The sequence below is a fragment of the Pseudorca crassidens genome, chromosome 2 (assembly GCF_039906515.1).
Source record: "Pseudorca crassidens isolate mPseCra1 chromosome 2, mPseCra1.hap1, whole genome shotgun sequence".
In the NCBI taxonomy this organism is placed as follows: domain Eukaryota; kingdom Metazoa; phylum Chordata; class Mammalia; order Artiodactyla; family Delphinidae; genus Pseudorca; species Pseudorca crassidens.
In genome coordinates, this window is record NC_090297.1 from 163,445,884 (window position 1) to 163,469,542 (window position 23,659).

Sequence of the window (23,659 nt, forward strand, 5' to 3'; positions counted from 1 at the left end):
GTTTGCAGCCACTGCCCAAGTTTCCCCAGCAAAACTCTTATACAAGCAGGCATTTTCCCCACGTGGAGGTTGGCCACCAGAGCTGAGACCCCAACCTGGGGGACACCAAATGGCTTTCCTGAACCAAGCCTGTTGCTCGGACAAAAGTTGAGGGATCCAAGAAGCCCAGGGTGACCTGAGGCTTCACCACAAACTTGTCCTGTGGAAACCCCCACCTGGGTGGATAGAGGGATGGGAGGTGCCAGGGCAGAGAGGGTAGAGTCAGCCCCGGACTCTGAGACCGGCACCCTGCATTAGTTTGCCAGGGCTGCCGTAACCAAGTGCCACAGACTGGGGAGCTTAACCAGCTGAAATGTATCATTTCACAGCTCTGGAGGCTTAGGAGTCCAAGATCAAGGAGTCAGCAGGTGGGAGGGTTCCTTCTGAGGGCTGGGAGGGAGAATCTGTCCCAGGTCTCTCTCCTTGGCTTGTACATGGCTGTCCTCTCCCTGTGTCTTCTTACGGTCTTGCTTCCGTACATGTCTGTGTCCAAATTTCACCTCATAAGGACACCATAATAATCTCGTTACCTCTTGATTACCTCTGTAAAGACCCTATCTCCAAATAAGGTCACATTCTGGGGCATTGGGGGTTAGGACATCAACATACCCACTGGGGGTGGGGCACAATTCAACTCCTAACTCACCCCAACCACAAGTTGTCATGGTTACTGGTGTGAAGGTCAGGGAGCTCATCGTCTATTTCTGAGCCTGCCCTGTGGCGTCTGTTTCCTATGGCAGGGGCTCCCTGTCCCTTCGGGGCTCAGAGCGGGCCACCCCAAGATGTATCGCAGTGGCATACTGATTATCTGAATTAAAGTTATTTGAGAAACAGCCAGTGGGGAAAAAAATGACATAGAAAAACACTCCAACTCCCCTCTTTCCCCCTGAAAGTGGTAAATAAATCTCCCATGTGAAGGTATCCTCCCTATAAGGAAAGGATAGAAAACATCCTTATCACCAGAGTCAGGGAATTCAAGGCTAAGAAAGCTGTATAAACAAACTTTGTTACTTCTTCATTAGTCTGCAGCCCCAAGCACTGCGGGCCCTTTGTTAAAGCTTCACAAATAATTATTTCTTTGTCTAAAAATGGTATATAGACATCCTGATTTGGTCACTTTGGGAGTCCCATTTCTATAAGACCTCTGTGCATACAAATTAAATTGTTTTTCCTCCTGTTAATCTGTCTTGTATCAATTTCATTATTAGAGCAACCAAAAGAACCCATGGAGGGTGGGGGGAAATGAGTACAGTATACCCAGGCCTGTCTAGAGAGTCCATTGCAGTGTGTGATCACCTGGGGACTGAGGCAGAACACCTGAGCATTTGGGGCAGGAAGCAGGGCCAAGGAGGAGAATATGGGAGAAGAAAGCACTTAGGTTTAACTCCTAGCCTGGAAGTTCCTACACACTCCTCTTCAGATATGCAGGAGGGCCCCAGAAGAGGATCTGCCTTCTTTGCAGGGCAGGGCTGTGCAGGGAGGGCAGCTGCAGCCCTGTTTGCTGCTCCTGGAAACTTCAACTACCAAACGGCCCTACTCTCAGGGGGTTGCGGGTGCAGAGTCCTCCTGCCTCAAGATGGTCACATTTAGCAAATAAAAATACAGGATGCCCAGTTCAATTTCAGTTTTAGGTTCACAACAAATAGTTTTTTAGTACAAGTATTTCCCAAACATTGCAAACTGGAGGTCAGGAAAGAACTCTCTGAGGGACATTCGAGAAGAGACCTGAATGACATGGAGGGAGAACTGTGCAGATCTGGGGGAATGGCAGAGGCAGAGCAGGCGAAGCTGTGGTTGAGGAACTGCACAAGGGCCGGTGTGGTATGTCTCAGATTTTAGTGCGAAATGGTGAAAATGCAGATCCTGGGCCCCGCCTCTCATTTAGTAGGTGTAGGCAGGAACAGGGCTCACTTTTTTTTTTTTTTTTTTTTTTGCGCGGGCCTCTCACCGTCGCGGCCTCTCCTGCTGCGGAGCACAGGCTCCGGACGTGCAGGCTCAGCGGCCGTGGCCCACGGGCCCAGCCGCTCCGCGGCATGTGGGATCTTCCCGGACCGGGGCATGAACCCGTGTCCCCTGCATCGGCAGGCAGACTCTCAACCACTGCGCCACCAGGGAAGCCCCCAGGGCTCCCTTTTAAACAAGCCTTCCTGGAGTCTGTCTCTCTCCCTCCCCCTCCTTGCATTTCCCGCACACAGTCCAGGGGGTTCAACTGAAGCTCTGGGGGTCAGAAGTGGGAAGCCCCCTCAGGGATCACATGGTGCAAGCCCCGCCGGCTCCTGGCGAAGGAACGGTCCCAGGGGTCTCTAAAGACCTCATCCACGGGGCTGAAGGGGAGCGCGTGGTTCTTACGTGCCTGGGCACACGCTCCCCGGTGACCAGAAAGCTCCTTATCCTTCTCTTCTCCAAGCGGGATGTCTGTCAATCGCGGGCCTGTGACCCTTCCCGAGAGGCCTGGCCCTCCAGCCCCCAGGGCCCCTGAGAGCCTCACGGGCCTCTCTGCCCGCACCTCCATTCAGGAGCCGCCTCGGCGAAAGGAACCCAAAGGCTCAGAACTGCCCCCGCAGTGCCCCCCCATCACCTCCTGCCCCCGGAGGGCGGGGCGAGCCGCTATTCCGCAGCCCCGCCCCGTCCTGGCCACACCCATCCTCTGTGGAAGGACGCGCGTTCCCGCCCCCCCCCCGCCGCCCTCCCCCCAACCTGAAGAGAGAACCGAGACAGGAAATGAGCTCAAAAGCCCTAGCCACAGAAAGGGCGGCTCCCTCAGGCAGGCGCTGCAGGTGGATCCAAGTTCCCTAAGCGCGGAGACCTCACTGCGGCCCCACCCCGCTCCTCTCATGTAGCGTCAGGACCTGGAGAGCTTGAACACACCACTTGGTCGGAAAGCCTTGCACACGGTCTGTCCTTGCTGCACCAACGGGGCCAGCAGCACCCCCTGCGCTTGCCAAGGCTGAGGTGAGGAAAGAACACCCCCAAGACCCTGGACGGGGCCCAGCTCTCAGCAGCGGCAGTGGCTCCAGGCCCGTCACTTCGTTGCTGGGTCTCCTTTTCCACAGGGAGTTGTGGTGAGGCTGAGATGAGAACACGTGTGAAGTGTCGTGTAAACTGGTGGATAACAATAACCCGTCCGTCCGCCTTCTTCCTGCCTGTCCTACCTGGTGCCTTGTCAAGTTATTGGGAGGGGGCTAGCCAGGGGTAGGAGACGCACCTAGGGTGCTCATCCAGTTCATGATGCCTCTTGTTTCTCTGGAGAATATGTCCCTCCATGTCCTGGCTGTGTGACCTTCAGCAAGTGACTCAACTTCTCTGTGCCTCAATCAGACATTGGCTAAATGGGAGTAATATTATTAATACCTAGCTCATGGGGTTGTCATGAGGATTAAACAACGCATGTAAAGTACTCCATTCTGTAAGTGCCTGGCACATAGTAAGCGATCAACAGGAGTCAGCTCTGGGTATGCCCCACCCCTGGGGGAAAAGAAGCAGAGGCCAGCAAAGGGGCATGGCTATTCTTGTTGGCGTTCCAGTGCCGGGACACTGTTCTGTACCTCCATCTTTAGGTTCCCGCTGCTTTTTCATCCTCTTTCCAGTGAATCACCTTTTTTGGGTAAAAGTTAGGATCTCTGTTACTCCCGACTGAACCTTAACACTGGAATGTAAAAGAAACAACAAACATCATTTTCCTAAACTAAATTAATCTCACCTCAAGCTTGTGTCTCCCCGAGGGGGATCGTCCACTTTTTATTTCTGGAGAACCCCTCCCCCCAATTCCATGGGCTCATCAGGAGTCCCGAGGGTTTCAGGGGAATAGGAACACGAGAAGGGGCCTGGGCCACAGTCCTGGGTGGTCATCGCTGCCTCTCCTGTTCCTGAGCACTGCCTCCACCTCCAGAGGCTCCGAGACGTCCCCCACAGGGTCTTCCTGGATGGCCACGGGCACGCACAGGGAGCTCTGTGGACTTGTGCAGGGCACCTGCCATGTCGCCTGGGCAGTCTGACCTTCCCGCGGGAGGAGTCCGAGGCCTAGGCTCTGTCGCTGCCAGGCCTTGGGCAACCCAAGTGGATGTTCTCGGGCCTCAGCAGCCCCTGAAGCAGCAGCAGTCAGTCGGCCTTCTGTCCCCATCTCTCCTTTTCTCTGAGAGCCCGGCTGAGGAGCGTGAGGCCTGTCTGTCTTTCCAGATTGAGGAAGTGAACCTTCCTCCCGTTTCATTCCTCACGCGCAGACAGTTTATTTCACAGCCATCCTGCACACTTGTGTGAACAAAGAACAAAGAATGTGGCTCACCACCCAGTTCTGCAAGGGTTAAGTCTTAACCCACTGCGGTCCCACCAACCGTGCACCCTGAGAGGCATTCAGGATAAGAAACAGGACGAGACACCCTGTGCTTTGGATAAATGGGCCCCTAGATAGTTAGATGTATATCTCAGGAAGAATTCCCATGACCCTATATTTTTGCATCTTCCCATACGTAAGAAAGCACTAAAATCGTTAACTGGAGATATCTGTTCTTTGTGACTAGCAGTCATCTTTTACCAGGATGTATGCTTGATTGCAAGTATTTCCCAGCCAAAAATCATATATAAACTGGCTTTTCCCCTCTTTCTTCAGAGCAGTTTCCTCTGAGCTGCTGAGTGGCGTCTCTGGGCTATAGTCCTCAGCAGGACCCTGAATAAAACTCACAACTCTCATGCTGTGTGTCTTTCTTTGAGTCAACAGATGTCTCAAAGGAGGCCACGGGGTTCAGGGGAAATGACGCTGAAGTCTTGGCAGGCGGATTCTTAACCACTGCGCCCCCAGGGAAGTCCCCCGCTGTGTGTCTTTGCATGTGACGATTCCTCATCCTGGGTGCCTGGGCTCCACCCGAGAATCTCCCACCTGTCCCTCTAGATTCAGCGTCACCCCTCCCAGGGCCTTTCTGTGCACACCCACCCCCAGCTGCTCACCTTTCTGGCTTCATTTAGCCTGACCTCTGACAACACCAGCCCTTCCCTCATCTTCCTTTGGATTACATCTTGCCCTGTTTTCTCGGTTTCCTCCTGCTTCCCCGGCTGCCCCTCCTCCGTCTCCTTCAGCTCTGCCCATCTCATCACTGGTGTTCCTCGCTGCCCCTCTCCAGCCCTCCCCACTCTCTCTCCCTGGGGGATCTCCTCCCCATGGCCTCCTGGATACTGACGCTCCCAGATCTGCGCCTCCAGCTGGACCTCTGCGGAGCACGAGGCTCTGGACTCCGGCCGACTCCACACCCAAAAGTCACATCAGCTGAGCGTGTCCACGCCTCAGCTCATCGTCCCTCTTCCCGCATCCCTCTCTGTAACATAGCATCTCAGGTGCACGTGGCTTTGGAGCATCCTTCCAGTTCACAATAACCCCCTTAATCACAGCCACCTGTCCACCTCCAGCCATGTTACCCCCTCCCCTCCCTTGGTGCTGGGTCACTTCCCGTGGTTCAGCAGGACACCTCCGCCCAGGTGAGCGCGAGCCAGCTGGCCATTCAGTCTCTTCCCTGGGAATTTGGAACCAGGTGGTGCTGGTGTTTCTTCAGGTGAATTGGCCTATTCTCTGTGGGTGGGAGCTATGGGAGAGGCATTTTCCACCACCCTGGGGCCTGGAGAAGCAGTGGGAGTCAGTCTGAGGAGAGCTGTGCAGGCAAGATCAAAGGTGAGAAGGCTGAGGCTGAGGCCGAGGCCGGAACGTGAGGTGGCAGGGCAGGGGTCATGCGCCCATTGTACAGATGCTGAAGGAGAGTCCAAGGGAAGAACGATGTGGTCCCCAGGTCAGTAATCCAGGCTTTTCGGCCTTGACCCTCCTTCCCTCAAGTTCGTCCCGTGCCCCTGAGCTTTTGCTCTCTGCAAGCAGGAGGGTCCCCTGAATCATCTGAAAGCCCGTCATGCTTTGGGTGGCTGGACCCCCCTGCATCTCTGCAGCTGTGCCCCTCTGCTGTTCCTGCCTCTTCCCCAGTGCACTCCTGACAAAGGGGTTGAGAGCAGGGAGGGCGGGACTGACCTGCTGAGTCTGGGCTGGTTTAGGGCCAGGTCATTCTTTATCTGGGTTTTCACAGAACAAAGCTGTGCTGTTCCTCCCGGCAGCAGGGGTCCTGAGGTGAGGAGGGGCGCGTACGCCTCCCGCTGGCTCTGGCTTTTGTGTTCTCTTCTAGCCTGGCCTGCGAGCCCAGCAGGCCCAAGATGCTGCAACCCGGACCGGCACAGCCGGCAGCGACTGGGGAGGGCCGCATAGTCCCAGCAGAGTAGCAGAATGTTTGCCAGAAAACTCCAACAGGCCATCTGCTTCCAGAGAGCAGAGCACACGGTCTTGAGAGAGGCAGCCAGCAGGAGCTGTGGAGCCACAGAGGGCTGTCCTAAGGGAGTTCCTTTTTTAAAGGTTTGTTTTATCTATCGTTGGTTCATTTGGGTTTGAATGTGTTTGAAAGCAGCCCCTCTAGGCCTTGGCCAGCTGCTGCCCTCCCCCGCACCTGCCCTCCAGACCCTAGCAGACATCCTCAGACGGAGAAGGGATGAGGGACGAACAGTGGATGCAAGGCGAAGGAGAAGGGCGTGGGTCCTCCAGGTCCTTCAAAAGCAATCTATCCCTCTGGGTTAGCTCTGGCAGGGGCAGGAAGCCCCATACGCTGTTCACGCCCAAAACACTCAAGGGCAGCTGGAGGGGAGAGAAGTACCTCAAAGGAAAAGTGGAATCACCTCCCTAGCTGGGCCATTGCAGTGGCCATGGTTCGCAGCAGGGCCGTGAAAGACCCCCGCTGGGGGAGAGGACCCGCACTCTCTGTCACTTTTACCCTGTAGATGCTGATTAGCAATTCAACCCTGGAAAGTTTTGCTTCTTCATTTTTATTTAATCATATTTTATTTATTGATATTTATTTATTTATTTTTGGCTGCACTGTGCGGCCTTCAGTGCAGGGATCTCAGTTCCCTGACCAGGAATCGAACCCGTGCCCCCTGCAGTGGAAGCGTGGAGCCTTAGCCGCAGGAAAGTCCCAGGTTTTGCTTCTTGGGCTAAAAAAAAGCAACAAAGGTGGAGCCCTCATTGGGGTAATAGTGAGAAGCGACCCCCATTTTCGCCTGAAAGCCCTGGTGGGGAGAGCTGCTCCCAGGTGGGCAGGTCATTCAGTCATTCAGCAAGTGTTTATCTAGAGGCGGTGACGTGAAAGGGTCCTGAGGGATAGGTGGTGTCCTATGTGGAGGGTTTGGACGTGGCGGCAGAGGAGAGGAGCTTGCGGAGGTTAAGGGCGGGTGGGGGGTGATGGGTGGCGGCTGGCTGGCCATTTTGGCTGTGTGTGGAGTGTTTGGACGTGGCGGCAGAGGAGAGGAGCTTGCAGAGGTTAAGGGCGGGTGGGGGGTGATGGGTGACGGCTGGCTGGCCATTTTGGCTGTGTGTGGAGTGTTTGGACGTGGCGGCAGAGGTTAAGAGCAGGTGGGGGGTGATGGGTGGCGGCTGGCTAGCCATTTTGGCTGTAGTTGCCGCTTTTACGTGAAATCAGGTTTTCCTCAAGCGTGACAAACAAGAAAGAGTAGTGGCACAGGCTGGCTTTCTGAGCAGAATTCAAACTTTGGTCAAAGCCCATTACAACCAATTTTGTGTCACAATAAACATACTCTACAGTTTAAAAACCCTCAGCTAACTATTCGATATTGTTGAAACCCTGAATATGCTCCCAAAGCAGTAAACCAGAAACCCCGGCTGTTCCTCGCTCTCGGTTGAGAGGCCGTGGTCATCTGTATCCTTCCGTGAGCATTTGCATTCTTCGCAGCAGGAAGGGCCGCCCGGGAGCCTCCAGATACAGACACCCACCGGGGCTCAGCTGGTGTCTGGAGGCATCCAGGACTGGAGGATTAGACACTCTCTCTCCTGCTCTCCCTACCAGGTGCCGGTAGGAGGACTGTCTTCAGTGGTTCTCACATAGGTCTGCGCTCCCCGTCTACTAACCTCACCCTCACTCACTCCTCCCCCGACTGTGATCTGAAACGTCCCTCCTCTGACTCCCAGTGGCTGCCTGTCCTCACCCCACCTAAGGGCTGACACCTCCAGCCTCCCCTTCTGGGTGCCCAGGGCTCAGTCCCCGGTGAGCCTTTCCCTTTGCTTCCTGACTGTTCACCACATCCTTCTCTGGCTGCTCTTCCTCTGCCCCCCACCCTTAGTATCAGGAACCTCAGGTCTCCATCGTTGTTTCTCTCCTCTTCCCCTCTTCCGACTAGACTCTTACGCGTGCTCTCATTCACTCCCGAGGAGAACAAATATATCCGATGGTGTGGAAATCTGTCATTTCCTGGCCTCCTCTCTCAAGCTCCTTTTCCATTAACCCGTTGTTACTTGGAATATCTACTGGCTATCCCAGGGGCATCTCAAATTCATCATGTCCCAGGCTAAACTTGTCCCCTTCCCCCCAAATCCTTGCCCCTCCGTCAGTATTATTTTTTTTTGAAAAACTATATATAGTTTATATATAATTTGGTTTAAATATTAATTTTATATAGGACCCCTTGTTCCAAGTTTGGAATGCTCTAGCTTGTCCCAGTTTGGTCCTAATATATAGGTGATTCAAACTTTGTCTGCCACCTGATATGTGCCTGGTGATTCCCACAGTATTTCTCCCTCCCTTCCTTCCTTCCTTCCTTCCTCCCTCCCTCCCTCCCTCCCTCCCTTTCTTTCTTTACTGGGGTATAGTTGTTTTACAATGTTGTGTGAGTTTCTACTGTACAGCGAAGTACAGTTCCCTGTGCTATACAGCAGGTTCTCGTTAGTTATCTATTTTATACATATTAGTGTATATATGTCAATCCTAATCTCCCGATTCATCCCCAACCCCCTTTCTCCCCTTGGTGTCCAAACGTTTGTTCTCTACGTTTGTGTCTCTGTTTCTGCCTTGCAAACCGGTTCATCTCTCAGAGAGAGACGTCCCCTCCTCCAGCTAACCCACCCAGAAGCCAGGGGTTAGAGGAATGAGGCTTCAGAGTCGAACCACTTGGTGCAAATTCCAGTTCCACCACATCCTGTGTTAGCCTGGCAAATTCCTGAATCCCTCTGTGCCTCAGTTTCCCAGAATAAAAACAGCCCTTCTTAGAGAGTTACAGTGAGGAACAGAGGAGATGTTCCATGGGTCACGGCCATACAGAAGGCGCTCAATAAATACGAGCTGTTATTAGCTCCCTTCCAACGAGAACGAGAATGACAACAATACACACACACACACACACACAACCCTGTGGGCTCTACCTCGTCTCCACATTCAGGCCCCTGTTCTCCACCCTCATAACCACAGCCTTGACTCAGACCTTCCTTATTTCTGCCCTGAACTGCTGCAATAGACTCCCTCACCCTCCATGTTCCCTCTACTCCAGTCCAGCTGGAAAATCCTTTTTTTTTAAAAATATATATAACAGCTTTATTGAGATATAATTCACATACCACATAATTCATTCATTTAAAATGTATAGTCAGTGGGTTTTAGTATATTCACAGAGTTGTGCAAACATCTCCACCACCATTCTCCTCTCCCCAGAGCATGTATGACAAGTTGGGACAAAGCAATGGGAGTTTGAAGATTTCTGACAGGCACGGTTCCTAGAAACTTTTAAAAAATTTTAAAATAAATGTTCCAGGAGGACTTCCCTTGGGGCGCAGTGGTTAGGAATCCACCTGCCAATGCAGGGGACTTGGGTTTGAGCCCTGGTCCGGGAAGATCCCACATGCCAAGGAGCAACTAAGCCTGTGTGCCACAACTACTGAGCCTGCGTTCTAGAGCCCACAAGCCACAACTACTGAAGCCCACGAGCCACAACTACTGAAGCCCACGCCCCTAGAGCCCGTGCTCCACAACAAGAGAAGCCACCGTGATGAGAAGCCCGCGCACCATAACAAAGAGTAGCCCCCGCTTGCTGCAACTAGAGAAAACCCGTGCAGAGCAACAAAGACCCAACGCAGCCAAATAAATAAAATTAAAAAAAGAAAAAGAAAAGGTTCCAGGAGATACGGTTCTGCCCTAACAAAAGAATCTCTCAGGTGCGGGTCTCCAAAAGGTCACCAGGTTACATTACTCAGCGCTGGGTGAGGAAGTAACTGAATGGCAGGGGACTGGCTGCAAAGGGCCACCACTCCAGGAAGGGAGACTTTTCTTTCTCCACACTTGCTATTCAGAGGGCATCTTATTATACCACCACCGCATCTGTCCTTGTGAAGAAAGGACAACAAGCTGCCTTACGCACCAGGGCAGTGTGTTCAGTCTTTCACTCCCTTAGCATTTGGGGAGCACCTGCTCTGCCTTGTTCTAGGGCTGGGAAAACAGACAAACTCCCTGCCCTGCAGGAACGATTCTACCTTGGAAAAACTGATGAATGGAGTGACACGGGCGGAAAGGGCTCTGGAGAAAAGGAAAGGAAGTATGGGGTGGTGGGGAGCTGTCATTTTCAACGGAGTGGTCAAGAAAGACCTCACTGGGAAAGTAACATTGGGGTAAGACCTGAAGAAGAGAGAGAGAGCACCCGGCAGTGCTGGAGGATGTTCAGGCAGAGAAGGCAGCATGTGCAAAGGCCCTGCGGTGGAAGCCAACAGCTAGGAAGCCAGGGTGGCTGGAGCTGAGTGGGCAGAGGGGGAATGTCAGGGGATGAGGCCAGTGAAGGGTGTGGGCGTGGGCTTCTGCACCACTGTGAAAGAAGGGAAGCCACCGGAAGGTTTGAAGCAGACCCATGACATGTCCTCAAGTTTTAAGAAGAGAACATCAATTGGTGGCTGTGTGGAAAGCAGCCTTCAGGGCAAGGGCAAATACAAGGGATCAGTTACAAGGCTGTTACAATAATTCAGGCAAGAGATGGTGGCAGTGAGGGTATGAGAAGTGGTCAGTTTCTGGATATGCAGCACTTTGGAGGTAAAGCTAACAGGATTTCCTGACAGGTCAGATATTTCTATTTTAACACAGAATAGAAACAAATAAAAGAGCCCTGGATTCGATTTCAACAAGCCTGGCTTATAGTTCTGGCTCTGCCTCCTGCTAGCCATGAGACGAGGATAAGCAAATCAGCCCCTCAGATCCCAGCTCCCTTATTTGTAAAAAGGAAGTGAGAAATACCTGCCCCTTTACCCGACAGGTTTTGTTGAGAGGCTCAAAAGAGAAGCTGAGGGTGACCACTCACTGAAAGCTACAGAGTGCCACGCTTCTGCCAAATAAAAAAACCTGATGATTTGTTTTAATGACAATTATATTTCTCTCCATCGGTGGAGTCTCTTACCTTGGGGAGGGGGTGCCAGAGGGATCAGCTCCCTCTCTCTGCCTCCCCTCTGGGTGCTGGTGTGCTGGGGTCGGGGACCTTCCCCTTCCTATAACCTTCCAAAAGTGGACAGCTCTTCCGTTTGTGCCCTGTCCAAGGGCTCCTGGGTGAGATGCAGTGGGTGCTGAAATCCAGACTGTGTGTGCCCCGCTTCAGACCTTGTACCCTGATGGGCGGCTGCATCTGCCCCAGGACTGTTCCTTGTTTTGTTTTATTTTTTTTTTCTCTTATTTGCACAAGACAGAGGACCAGGCAGCCCCAGCTGCCCCTAATTCAGCAGCTGAGGCAGAGAAGGGAAGATGCAGGTAGGGGATGACGTGGTGAGCTCATATCTTCCCTGTTAGAGTAGTTTCTGTGGACAGTCTTACAGGAGAAAACATTCTCTGGGGAAATCTTTTTTTTTTTTTTAATAAATTTATTTATTTATTTTTGGCTGCGTTGGGTCTTTGTTGCTGCGCGCAGGCTTTCTCTAGTTGCGGCGAGCGGGGGCTACCCTTCGTTGCGGTGCGTGGGTTTCTCCTTGCAATGGCTTTTCTTGTTGTGGAGCACGGGTTCTAGGCGCGCGGGCTTCAGTAGTTGTGGCGCACGGGCTTAGCTGCTCCGCGGCATGTGGGATCTTCCCGGCCCAGGGCTCGAACCCGTGTCCCCTGCAGTGGCAGGTGGATTCTTAACCACTGCGCCACCAGGGAAGCCCGGGAAGTCCTTTTAACTTGGATGGACGTGGGTTGCCCAAGGCAAAATTGGGGCTCTGGAATCATTTGAATGCTAGAGAAGGAAAGGAAAAAAAAGCAAATTAGGGATCCTGCCACCGGCCCCTTTCAAAGTGACGCCACTGTAGAGAAAAGATGGAAACTCGAGATTTAGGCGGATGTGTTACACTGCGTCCCACCCGATCGGGTGCTTAGGGCGCCGAGGGCCGGATCCCACCTTGTCCTGACCCCCTGCTTTGACCGCTCACCTTCTGACCCTGAAGTGCAAGTGTGGCTCCCCTTTGGCGTGATCTGTGCCCAGCCTCTGGCTCGGTTAGCAGCTGGCCGCTCTAGCGGGCAGGCCTGGTGCCCCAGCCTGGCCTCAGGCCATGGTGAGAGGGCTGCACATTTTCAAGGTCATTATCTCTCCTCCAGGTTCCCCAAACCAGGCGAGAACCAACTTTGGTAGAATGGGTTTGGTAATGTATTGTGTGTTGGGTGAGCCTCTGTTTTTCTCCGTCTTTCCTCTGCACGCTTCTCCTGGAAGGAGTACCCTAATTACCCTCTGGAGTAGCACCCCTCCCCCACTCCTAGATCATGACCTTTGGGCCGGGGGTGGGGGGGTTAAATCCAGCTTAGCAACATGGCGGCCGTGGGACTTGCGAGCTTCTCACTGGGGAGGGGTAAATGTCCCAGGCAGAGCAATGACATGAAATGAGCCTTCCCAGAGGATCTTTGGGTCAGACGTTCCCTACTGGACCTAACGACAGGAAGGATGGCCTGAATCTTGAGCTGCTGGGGCCTGACAATGAAACCAACCTTCAGCAGAGGCGGAGCGAAGAGCTGCCTCTCTCCTGATGGCATCACGTAAGCCACTGGATCAAGCTCTACTGGAAGTACCAGATCTATCCCTGCCCTTCCCCAAAAGGCACCAATAAAGTAATTTCCTTTTTTTTTTTTTTTTTTGCTTAAGCCCCTTTTTTTTCTCCTTGCAAATTACTGCAAAGATCCTTACTGCATAGACTACAGTTCAGAGAGGGCTGCTGCCCATAGCGGTGTAGCAGAGTGAGGTTATATGGTTAAAGGTCACGTCTGTTGTTCCTCAGATACAGCCCTGCAATCTCAGCTCTCCACCCTGTTGCGGGTTCCTTCACTCATTCAGCTTTACAGAAAGCGTGTTTCTAGAATTCCTAGTCTGAGGGAGGCTCCTGGGGCACAGAGTGAGGAGGGGCAGGTCTGTCACCTTCCTCTGACATAAAGCCGAAGGCTTTGGCTGGGACAGTTGGTAAAGCTGGAGTTACACTGGCTAATGGTGAGCTATGCCTCAGGAGCTTGTCCTGCCTCAGAGGGGACTGGCGGGTCAGACACAGGGGCTGCCTCTTCAGATGACCTGGGCCCCTCCTGGACCATCAGCCTCCCCTGAGGCCTGGCCTGCACTTCCTGTCTCTCTGACTCTCTCTCTCTGCCCCCATCTTTTCTACATCTGCTGAAATCCTGCCCACCCCTCGAGGCCCATCTGGAACGCCGCCTGCTCCTGTCACCCCTGCTGCTCCTGTCACCCCTGCTGGCGCGTCCCCAGCACAGGAGCCCTCTCACTGTGGTGGGGACAGCACTGCGTAACAGGAGGGCCAGGCTGCCTTGAGGCCGGAGGGCTGAGCCCTGGCTCTGCAGCCTTCCAACTGTGTGAACCTGGGCACGCGGCTTGACCTCTTTGAATCTGATTGCCCTCATCTGTAAAATGGGAACGACACTCTACCTTGAGAGTACAGACCTCGAAGGACCTGGATGCAAGGTCCCAGAGAGGCAATGAGACTCCTGAGAGAGGTAGGGTGCAGGCAGAGGGGCCCAGATCACCGCTCACAGAGCCCCGTGCTGTAGCGTGGGACGCAGCTGCAGAATGATTCCCGCGGGCTCACGCTCCCCCAAAGTCCTCCACGGGGGCCTGGGGACAGCATGGAGGTGGGCCTAGGCGAGAAGGGTATCTGTGCCCTGAGCTACACACCCCCTGTGGCCGGGCACTTGCACCCCACATTTCCTCCTTTCTCCGGACCTCAGTGGAGAGGGCAGATTCTACAGGGACAAGGGTGGATTCTTCCCCATCCTGTGAGCTCGACAGGTGAGCCCAGCCCAGTGGCATACAGATGCCTCTTTAACTGGATTGAGAAAGTGGAGTGTTTCCCCTCCCCATTAAAAAAAAAAGGTTGAATTAAGCAGAGCTCCAGGCAAATGCAGAGGCTGAGAACAAGAAAGGTCACGTTTGTTGTTCCTCAGATACAGCCCTGCAATCTCAGCTCTCCACCCTGTTGCGGGTTCCTTCACTCATTCAGCTTTACAGAAAGCGTGTTTCTAGAATTCCTAGTCTGAGGGAGGCTCCTGGGGCACAGAGTGAGGAGGGGCAGGTCTGTTCTCAGGCTGCACAAACAGCGGACACCCCAGGCAGAAGGCCTCAGACACCATGAGGAACATCCAGACAGACGGAGGGGCTGGACCCCAGAGGCCGGCCGGATGCCAGACCCTGCGAGGGCTGACCCTGGCCTCCCCCGCTAAGCTGACTCTTCCTTTCCTCCTAGAGTGGACAGACAAGCTGAAAACCAAGTGGGTTGAGCTTCCTTCTCCTTAAATCTCTGGCAGGGACAGGATGGAAGCTGGGGTCTGGGAAGGAAGGGAAGCCAAGGTCTGGCCGCAAACCTCTGATCACGGCGGCAGAGGGGCCAGACCCTAGGGGGCAGGAGGGCAGTGCCCTTCACGTGCTTATCCAGCTGTCAAATAGCCGAATGCTTGGGTCCAAGTGCCAGAGGATGAGAGGCTTTTGAGAAGGGAGAGCTGTGAGAAATCTCCGAGTCAGATTTACACCAGGACAATAAACTTCTGGGAGAATTGCAAGACCCTTAACCAGCACAGCTTTGCAAAAATCCCCCAAGCCTCGCATCCTCTGCTGTGTGCTTGGTTCAAGGTATAAATATTCACTGTGATTCAGTCAGATGAAGCAAAGAATAAATATTATTCTGGGCTAAAGGAATAAAAAGTCCAGAGGCAAACGACAGGGATGTGTCTAAGACGACTGAATGTTTTCCTTGAACATTGTGGGTTTCCAAAGATCTCTTGATCCCAAAGAGATGCTTTTAGTCAATAAAATACTGAATAAAATGCATCATGTTTCCAGAACCAAGTCCAATTCCATTGGGAGGAAAAACGAAATCAGACCACATGGTGATGCTTGGAATACTGGGAAGAAGGCCCTTTAGAGTGGGTACTGTTCTGAATCTTTGGATGAGAAGGGACAGAAAGACAGACTGACCAGCTGTGACTGCCCACCATTTCACCGTGGTGTGTGCTCAATTCCAGACCAGCCCCTAATCTGGGGAGGGAGGTCAAGGCCAGATCAGAGGGCAGCAGACGAGGCAGGGGCAGTGGAGATGCCTCACAGCCCCAGGGAGACCCTGGGTCCTGGGAGGGCAGGGATTAGTGTCTCCCTGGAGGCAGACTCAGTGGGATAGTGTGGAAATGGGGTGACAAGGAAGGAAGGAAAAGGAGAGAAGGCAGAGAGAGGAAAGCGGCCTCTCCCTGTTCTAAATACCAAGTGCAGTAGGAATCCTTCCAAGTTCGGTCCCGGCCCCCTCCATTCAGGGGGCTGCTTGCAAGGATGCCCTCCCTCCCACCCACCGCTTGCTGGGTCTGACTTGGATGCCCCCCTCTGGGCCCCATTGTCTCTCCCACTGGGCTGTGGCCTGGCCCTAGCACAATGCTTGCAAACCGCAGGTGCTCCAGAGGTGATGTCTTGAATGAGTGAACATCTGTCCGCTATCCATCTGCAAGATGCCTGAAGCCCCTTCTCCAGCGTCCTGAGGGGGGTGTGCCCTTTACTGCGGGCTCGTGGTCCCAGGCACTGTGCAGAAGGCCCTCCGTGCAGTGCCTCAGGGGTGCCAACTATATGGTTTTCTTTCTGGCAACAATATTTTGGATCATTAGAAGTGTCTTTGAGATGCAGCTTTTTAATTACAGAATGAATACTGTCCCTGGGAAGGGGCCTTTTCCCAAACGCTCCAGGAACAACTTGGCAGGATGCCCTTCCAAGGGAAGCGCAGCCCAACCAGTGCCTGTGGCTGTGACAGACCCAATGTCCTGTCCAAACAGGAACCCAAAGAGGGGCTCCTAGGGGAAGAGCAGAGGCCCCCTGCTCACCAGCTCCCTAGCATCCCCCCACCCCAGGAGGTCCCTTCGGCCATACGCCAAAGGCTGGGAACTAGGGCTTCTGCAGACATAGTCCCCTCCACCTGTATTAAAATATTCCCTCCGCTCCATGCAAAATGGCACCGTCTTCCTGGAGCTTTAGGGCTGGTGTGTGTTGACGTCTGTCAGCCGAGCCAGCAATGGCTTTCCCATGTGTGTCAGGCCCGGTCACACACACAGCTCTTCTCTTTGTTCTCAGGAACCAAACAGAGCCAGGAGGGCCAAAGCTGGGAGGGGGCTTCCGGAAACATCCGATGTGGCTGGACAGAGGTGAGCCGTGACCCTGGCTCGCTGCAGAGCGCCAGCCTGCCCCCATCCCCTGAGAACTCCACATCCTGGGGTTCTCCTGGGCTGACTCCCTGTCTTGGGAGCTGGGTATTTATATTCATATCCCAAATGCTAATTAAGATCAAAGTGACTCTGCTGTTCACTCTGGGGGACCGCAGTCTGGACAGGTGACACAGCCTCTGCCAGTCCTCCAGGGGCACCAGCCTGCAAGGGCTTCTCTCGGGGAACCGCCAACATCATAGTCTGCCTTGGGGGTGTGCTTGGAAACTAGTTAAAGGTGTCAACTATGTTGACACTCAGACATTTCCTCAAATAAGCATGGTAGAACCACTCCCAGTCTTGCTTTTCCAATCTTGTTTACCTGCTGAGCCAGGGGTAGCAGGTGGCAGAGAGCTGCAGGGAGGCTGTTTTCTCTCCCCCTTGATGGGTCCCCAAAACCTTGGGAGCCAGTGAGGTTCACACTGCCTGTGCCGTCAGGATGCCTTTGATGTGACTGTCAGAGAGTATGTCTTCTTGTGGCTCCGTCAGGATGTCCCATTTCATGAAGCTTCAGTATTTCTATCCTTAAATGGCATATCCTCACTGAAACTCTGTGGTCTCTTCTCAAGCAATTTTCTGGTAAAACGTTTTCCTGGCTAGCCTGTAAGCAGTATTTTCTAGCATTTGCGTTAGCACCGATCCAGGTGGCAATTGTCGACCATCTGTGAGACTACCTGGCAGGTTTTCAAGATCAAGCAAATCCACAGGCTTAAACAGGCAGGTTGGCTCAAGCCACTGAAACGCCCTGAGACACGGGGTGGGGAGGGACGGAGCACCCATGTCTCCTCCATCTCCTGTCACCACTGACCCATGTGCTTCTCACTCAAGACAAACCATAAGGAGGGCTGTTAATTTTTAGAGAAAATCAAACTATTTTTTAAAAAATCAAATTGCATTCTTGTAAACACTCTTCTGACTCTCCCTCCCATTCTGATGGGACAGGGTTACGCTCTGGGGACTCTTTATCAGGTGCCAGGACCTGGGTGCTTCTCCGGAGGGCAAAGACTCGCTCGCCTCCTAAGCTTCCAACAGTAAAGGCTCCAGTTCGTTGCCGACTTTGACCCATCAGCCTCTTCTAAGATAAGCTTCCGGGTTTTCACGTTGCAACACACACCAAACCGCAGAGGTTATGACTTCTCTGTGTTTCTCCTCTCGTGAACCACCAGGCAGAGCAACAAGCCCTGCCCACTTCCTGCTCACGTGTTTGGTCTGCAACGACCTTTTATTCCATGAAATGAAGTCAAAAGCAAACCCTGAACAATAGCCAGGCGACTCTGTGAGGTGGACACTCCAGCCTGGTCACCGACTCAGAACTGCCTTATCTTCAGAACAAACTGTAACAAATCCCAGCCAATCTCATCAACTGCAGGCTTTAGGAATGGAATATGGATTAACTCTACTCTTATGCATAAAGATGTTGATCTTCTATCTCTCGTATTTCTTTTTTGTCCCTTGGTGGTGTAGCTGAGGCTCCCAGGGGAAGCGTAAAAGAAAGAGCTTCTGATAGAAGCAGATATAGAGAGTTTGGAGGCTGGGTTTTTGTGACATCAAATAGCCCTGCAGGAGGCTGTTTTTTTGTTGTTGTAAAGAGCACAGCCTAAAAAGACAGCTGCGCAAACAGCAAGCAACTGATTGGGTGTGTTCACCACCCTGTGCACAGCCCTGGTTGCCAGCAAAGGGGATGGATAATGAGGTCACAGGACAAGTCCCAGCTTTCCTGGTGCCTACGGTTCACGAGACAACACCCACATCGAGCCACCACTCTCACTGGGTATATAATTACTGGTTCTGAGGGGGTGGGGCAGACTTACCACCAGGGACATCTTGTGCCCCATCCCAGCTCTCTGGGAACCAGCTGGGATTTCAGCTGCTCTTGGCTGGCCTCTCTTAGCCCCTTGTAGGTAACCATGGGCTCTGAGTCACTCTTGGTTTCTCTTCCCAGCTCTTCCCACTTACTCCTTGTGTCAACCTGGCAAGTCAGTCAGCCCTTTTTTTCAGTTTCTTCACCTGCAAAATGGGTATAATGTTCCCACCTCATCGGACTGTTGGAAGGATTAATTTTCTTACCCTTTTTTCGTTCCCCCAAGTGTTTTTGTTTGTTTGTTTGTTTTGTTTTGTTTTCTTATCCATCCAACAAACCTTTATACCATGAGCCTATACCAAGGCTAGGACACAAAGACTACTAAAATGATGCAACGGTGCACATCTTCAGTCTGGAGTTAGAGGCCAGCACACACATCACGCTTACTGACGTGTGGTAATACCAGTTATGAGGAGGGATATGCAGCATTAAGTTGTTTTTTTTTTTTTTGCGGTACGCGGGCCTCTCACTGTTGTGGTCTCTCCCGTTGCGGAGCACAGGCCCCGGATGCACAGGCTCAGCGGCCATGGCTCACGGGCCCAGCCGCTCCGCGGCATGTGGGATCTTCCCGAACCGGGGCACGAACCCGTGTCCCCTGCATCGGCAGGCGGACTCTCAACCACTGCGCCACCAGGGAAGCCCCGCATTAAGTCTTTATTAGCCAAGACATGCCCTTCTGCTGGCAGTGCTGGGCCTCATCCACATGTGACAGCCCTCCATCGACACCTGACAGCCCTCCCATCTCTACTTGACAGCCCTCTGAGGGCTCTGGCCAGTCGGCCCTTTCCTCCTCCTCGGGACAAAGATGGTACCTCCAGGCCCCGTCATGCTGGAGTGATTGTCATGTGAATCAAGCCTTTTTTGTTCTTCCTATTTAGAAACTTGAAACAAAACAAAGGGGGTCAGATATTGTTTTATTCTCTCTGAACTCCTTAGGTGCCTGACAAACAGAGAAGTTTCCAGCGCCTTTGCTTTCGGTTTCATCTGTTCACTGCAATAAGGTTCTAGAAGAGCTCCTGAGCTGTGCATCACTCACCCGTGCCAAGAACCACACAGACAGTCCAGACTTCTGCCTTGAAAGTGAACCTGGCAGTTCATCAACTTCTACCTACTTTTTAAACATCCTCTGCTCCATCCTCTTGGTTTGTGGATTATAAATTGTTCTCTTCGTGGAAGAAGTAGAAGCAGAATTCTCCCCTGCCACAGCTGGCTGAGACAGAGCCAGGAGAGGGAGTTCAGGGATGTCATTAATTATTAATTAAGTGCATTCAGAATTTCTAACACTTGCCACACGGGCAAAGGGAGAAAACATTGAAAGATGATCCAAATCTTACCGACAGGGAGAGAAACTCGTCATGAAACGCTGCTGAGCTGTGGCCAGATAAAGCAAGTTCACGTCAACATGGGCTTCGATGGCCATGCGATCTTCAGGAGCCCCAAGTCGGATTGCCGAACCTGGTATGTACCACGTCCCATGTCCTCCTCTCTCTACCTGAGGCGAGTGCTTTCTTTCTGGACCCAGATCATCAATCCTCAGTGAACACCGACCTGTTGGTAAGCTCTTAAAAGCCCTGGTGTGAACTCAGTGAGTATTCCTTGCCAAATCAACGTAAAGACAGAGGACGAGGTAGAGGCCTTGGTTTGTATGTGGTGGGCAAAGAGCGTGCTCAAGTAATTCGAAAGACTTTCTTCATGGTCCCTGGCATTTTAGAATCACCTGGTGATTGCAAAATCACTAGCAATACAAGTATTTTGGGCAGGGGGAGGGTATTTTTGGATTTGAGGTATTTCCAAACTCTAGGAAAGACATTTTTCCAATTTAGTTACTCTAAGCTGTTTTAGGGACACCAAAGAACTTATCTGGTTATAAAGTAGTCAGTCCAGTGTCACTGGTATCAGGGATTGGGTGATGATTTTCCAGCCCAAAGTGTTAATTCAGGGAACTGGAACCTCAGTCTCCTTCTTGTGGGAGGCTGTGTTCTGAGCCATAGCTACCTGGCTCCACTAACTTTTCCAGGCAGTCTAATTCCAGGCTGCCATGTGGATCCTTGCTGGAAAGGCTTGTTCCTCAAAAGCAGTGTACTTCATCCCCCTTCCTGCTATGAACTTATATCTCATTTAGATAAACATAAAAATTCCAGGCACTACTGGAATTTGTTGTAAGATTTGTTTTAAGTTTTGTCTTCAAATTTCTTCCATCGTAACAGTTTCATACATATCTGCTGAATGAATGACTTAATAAATTAATGAATCAGAACTATTTAGTGATTGCTTATTGTTAAATTTAAACCTCACAACTGCGCTGTGAACGATGGGTATTATTTTCCCCATTTTATAGATAAACAGTCTGAAGATAAAATTTAAGGGCCTGAGGTCTGAAGTGTAGGAGGAGAGGTGAGGATTCAGGTGCAGGTCTCCCAGTCTCTGAAATCCACATTCTCTGTGGGACTCCGTCCTGCCAAATCAGTAATCCTCTGACTCAGAGCACAGGCTCCGGACGCGCAGGCTCAGTGGCCATGGCTCACGGGCCCAGCTGCTCCGCGGCATGTGGGATCCTCCCGGACCGGGGCACGAACCCGTGTCCCCTGCATCGGCAGGCGGACTCTCAACCACTGCGCCACTAGGGAAGCCCTCCTCTGACTCTTTTAATCATGGGTTCTTGGAACTGAAAGGGAACCATCCTGCCTCTTAGTTATCATTTCCCTGTGTATATTCCAAAGGTTGATGTAGCACTGGACTTTAAATGCTTATGTGTCCAAAAAGTTTACCCTGCAAAACAGGTACAGCCAACATGCTTTTACACTTCTCTTCCCTCCTTGGAAACCGGGCTGGTTAACTGTCGCTTCACTGGCCTCCACTCACACATTCACCAATGAAAAAATGTTTCCGTGCTTTGCAAAGGACAGTCCCATGAAAGAGCAAACACGTTGAAGCTCAATTCTCCTCCTCCTTGAATTAATTATCCTGAGATGAAAGTAACTTGAGGCAATAGGTTGCTTTTGTGTTAATTTACTATTGTTAATATTTTATATTTTCGCTCTTCTCAAGTCATATTTTCCTGAGGAAATGGTAAGAGTTTGTCACTTACTTGCAAGCATTTTTCTTGCCTTGGCCTAAAGAAGTTAGAAAAATTTTGATCTATACTATATACAACACTAGCTGGTATTGTACTTAAAAAAATGCATGACACAAATACCTCTTAGTCTCTTAGCGCAATAATTTTTAATCTAATGGACATATCCTGAATCAAAATTTCCAGGGTGCCTTGTGTGGTTTGACAAACCATATATGATATTATAAAAATATTCAAAAATCATAAATATTTTAAAAATTATTTATTTATCCCACGAGGTATGTGGGATCTTTGTTCCCAACCAGGGATCCTACCTGTGCACCCTGCATTGGAAGCATGGAGTCTTAACCATTGGACTGCCAGAGATGCCCCCATAAATGTTTATTTTATTAAAACATTGGTAGTACTACCTTCCACCCCTTAGGATGGCTACCATCAAAAACAAACCAAAAAACCCCAGAGAATAACAAGCATTGGTGAGGATGTGGAGAAATTGGAACGCTTGCGCCCTATGGGTGGTACACTGCGATGGAAAACAGTACGGAGGGGCTTCTCTGGTAGCGCAGTGGTTGGGAGTCCGCCTGCCGATGCAGGGGACGCGGGTTCGTGCCCCGGTCCGGGAGGATCCCACGTGCCGCGGAGCGGCTGGGCCCGTGAGCCATGGCCGCTGAGCCTGAGTGTCCGGAGCCTGTGCTCCGCAACGGGAGAGGCCACAACAGTGAGAGGCCCGCGTACCGCAAAAAAAAAAAGAAAGAAAGAAAACAGTATGGAGGTTTCTGAAAAAATTTAACATAGAATTACCATATGATCCAGCAATTTGACTTCTGGATATATACCCCCCCAAAATTGAAAACAGGAAGTCATATACCTCTACACCCGTATTCAGAGCAGCAATATTCACAATAGCCAAAAGATGGAAGCAACTCAGGTGTCCATCGATGGGTGAATGGATAAACAAAGTGTGGTATATACATACAATGGAATATCACTCAGTCTTAAAAAAGTAGCAGATTCTGACATATGCTACAATGTGGATGAACACATTATTCAAAGTGAACTAAGCCAGTCACAAAAGGACAAGTACTTTGTGAATCCACTTATATGAGGTATATAGAATAGTAAAATTAATAGAGACAGAAAGTAGAATGATGATTGCCAGGGACTGGAGAAAGGGGAAATAATTATTTAATGGGTACAGAGTTTCAGTTTGGGAAGATGAAAAATTCTGGAGATGAATGGTGATGACAGTTGTATAACAATGTGAATGTACTTAATGCCACTGAACTGCACACTTAAAATGGGTTAAGATGGGGCTTCCCTGGTGGCGCAGTGGTTGAGAGTCTGCCTGCCAATGCAGGGGACATGGGTTCGAGCCCTGGTCTGGGAAGATCCCACATGCCGCGGAGCAACTAGGCTCGTGAGCCACAACTACTGAGTCTGCGTGTCTGGAGCCTGCGCTCCGCAACAAGAGAGGCCACGATAGTGAGAGGCCCGTGCACCGCGATGAAGAGTGGCCCCCGCTTGCCACAACTAGAGAAAGCCCTCGCACAGAAACGAAGACCCAACACAGCCATAAATAAATAAATAAATAAATAAATAAATTTAAAATGTACAGTATTCCAAATCATTGTATAAAAATAAAATTATAAAAACAAAATAAAAGGAGGGCTGTATATTCGTAGAAGTGACATTTTTGATGGGTCGTGCTGTTATGCTATCTTGAAGGTTAATGCTATGGGAAGGCTTATAATCTTGTACTTTTGGTACTTTACAAATGGAATCATTCTGAATGGTCCAAGATAAACTTTCCTTTGTTACATTACATAGACAAAAGATTATTTTACTGAGATTTCAGAAATCTAAGTATGTAAAAACTGTACTCATACAGGCAAAAACGGCGTTTTGTTCCACAGTGTGACTTACCCTGGAGTAGACTCCAGTTCAGAGTACCATGACTTGCTTTGCTATAGCAGTGGTTATCTCTGGGATCCTAGCCTTCTGTATAAAACATAAACAAGCAAAGAAATATCTTAAGTAACTTAGTATGAAAATGCAATTTTTTTCTGCCAAACTATTCATGTCAAATAATATTTAGAGTTGTTTAATGGCTATTCAAGCTGGTTCTGTACAGCTTTCAAATACATCTATATTGCAATTACATTTCAT

General features: G+C 51.2%; 1 long non-coding RNA gene across 1 annotated transcript; it reads left to right on the plus strand.

Annotated features, from left to right (window-relative positions):
• Nucleotides 1-2,815: 2,815 nt before the first annotated feature.
• Nucleotides 2,816-23,149, plus strand: LOC137220071 (uncharacterized). The gene is made up of 3 exons (XR_010941448.1): nucleotides 2,816-6,415; nucleotides 19,357-19,878; nucleotides 22,851-23,149. It is a non-coding gene; the product is annotated as an uncharacterized lncRNA (long non-coding RNA).
• The last annotated feature ends 510 nt before the right edge of the window (nucleotides 23,150-23,659 follow it).